Raw genomic sequence first — 2,500 nt, 5'->3', positions numbered from 1 at the left:
ATATTGTAATAGTAGAAGTAGAAGCAGTGGTAGCAACAGTAGTAGTAGTAGTAGTAGTAGTAGTAGTAGTGGTAGTAACAGTAGTAGTATTAGTAGTAGTAGTAGTTATAGTAACAATTGTAGTAGTAACTGTAGCAGTAGTAGTAGTAGTAGTAATAGTAGTAGTAGTAGTAGTAGCAGCAGTAGTAGTAGTAGTTGTTGTAGTAGAAGTAGTTGTAGTAGTAGTAGTTGTAGTAGTTGTCATAATAGTAGTAGTAGTAGTAGTAGTAGTAGTAGTAGTAGTAGTAGTAGTAGTAGTAGTAGTAGTAGTAGTAGTAGTAGTAGTAGTAGTAGTAGTAGTAGTAGTAGTAGTAGTAGTAGTAGTAGTAGTAGTAGTAGTAGTAGTAGTAGTAGGTAGTAGTAGTAGTAGTAGTAGTAGTAGTAGTAGTAGTAGTAGTAGTAGTAGTAGTAGTAGTAGTAGTAGTAGTAGTAGTAGTAGTAGTAGTAGTGTTACTACTACAACTAACAACAACAACAATAACTACAACAATTATAATGATGAGCGTGATAACAATATTTACATTAAAAAAATATTAATAATAATATAACAATAATATTAATAATATTAACAATAATATCAATATTACTAATAACAACATGAATAAAAATATCAATGACGAGATTAATATGAAGAATTTGAAGAGTGATAATAATTGACGATAATGAGGACTATAGTAATAATAAATAATAAAAATCATGATAATGAATATAACATAGAAATAATGATAGTGTTGTCAGTTACCCAAGGTATGCACCAGTACTAAATCTATTATATGTCGTATAATAAGGCCCTGAAGTAGGAATGCATTCTGGAATATCATCAGTTCTCTTAAAATCCAAGTTTTTAAATGTCATCCACCTCTAAATAATTAATACACATTTGTTATGAAGAATAACATAATGTCACATTAAAGCTAACACTAAATTTTTTTCACATACCACATGAACATGTATAAAAGTAAATAACTATAAACGTATCACAAAATGTATATACAAATATACAAAAAAATATACACGAATACACATCAATCCAATGTACATAAATGCCTTTAGTTTCACAGCGGAATCTATCTGTCTAGCATTATTCAATTAAAACAGTTTGCGTTGTTTGTTTAAAAATAGCTAAAATATAGCACCTCACCATTAAGGTATTGCAATTCTTTTATTAACTTTACCGGTATCTGAGAAATAGCAATTAGCACTGGGGAAGGGGTAGGTCAAGACAAGTTAGCATATATACATAGTATGTACAGTCGTTTCATGTTATAACATAACAATCACTCACGTCTAAATCTGAAAAATATATGTCTACATTATTCTCCGTAAAAAATGATATAATTACAAATATTTGAAAGCTTTCCCTTCTTATATCTTATTTGTATTTCCCTTATAAATCTTATTTGTATCTACCTGTGTTTCATACCACAAACCAGGCCACGTATATTATGGGAATAGGGGGAAACTAAGTTTGTTTTTATGATTTATTACTCAAGAAGTCACACAAGAAGCGAGCTGTGAGGAACAATGCCCTTCGCATACTCACTAAACATTAAATCCTCGGACCTTCAATATCTCTGCATGACCACCAGCACCAACAATTGTTACGATCAGCGCACTTGATCCATAAGAGTGGCTATATTAAGAATCTATCTGTCATATTGATGAATGAATAAATTACTAAAGAATGTAGATAATATGAATGAACTGTTATTATATCATGAACTTCCCACAGTGTCCCAGACAGAAAGGGCAAGAGTAAATAAATCCAGAAATAAATGTTCCATCAAACCTACTCCATAATCATTAAAAAAAAATAGTAAGACATGCCATTGCTGTTACAGATATAGAGCACTTCAATATCAAGTTGATAACAAAGGCATCTTAAGTGATGATACTCTGACATTTACTGTAACAGATAATGGCACCTTCTTAATTGCTTTATGATCCAACTGCAGCTGTTTTGTTATAACTCTGATATATTGATTATGAAAATATTCAGCACGTGAATAATCGAAATGAAGAATAAAGAATAAATCAAGCCATATACAATACTAATTCAATTTATAATGAAAACTATACTGACCAATCATGATAGAATGCAAGCATACAGGAAAAAAACAGCTTCATAAATCATTCCATAACATATTAAGAATAACGCAAAATAGTGACAATAACAAATAAATAACTATCGAATCAAATGTATAAAAATACAACGAAATTAATCTAATCAGCAAATAAATATTCAAGGAAGTGAGTCATCAACGAGATGACATTCTAGTGACAGATGCACTTCTTCATATAGTTTCCGCTGATTTTGGGTGGAAATCTACATTCCAAAACTAAATTTCAATTAATAACAACTATAACCAATATCAATATGTGCACATACAAGCTAAAATCGACGATATATGACAAGTAACGGGATATTTGCGAAAATCAGCTGATCGCAACAGGTGAAATT

General features: G+C 30.3%; 1 protein-coding gene across 1 annotated transcript in view; it reads right to left on the bottom strand.

Moving 5' to 3' along the window:
- LOC113816101 (ankyrin repeat domain-containing protein SOWAHA) overlaps nt 1-2,500 on the bottom strand; it is a gene marked incomplete at its 3' end in the record, with an annotated part of 41,744 nt that overhangs the window by 39,025 nt on the left and 219 nt on the right.

Source organism: Penaeus vannamei, chromosome 3, assembly GCF_042767895.1.
Source record: "Penaeus vannamei isolate JL-2024 chromosome 3, ASM4276789v1, whole genome shotgun sequence".
In the NCBI taxonomy this organism is placed as follows: domain Eukaryota; kingdom Metazoa; phylum Arthropoda; class Malacostraca; order Decapoda; family Penaeidae; genus Penaeus; species Penaeus vannamei.
The sequence above is the reverse complement of the archived record's forward strand: the minus strand, read 5'-3'. Positions and strand labels throughout refer to the sequence as shown.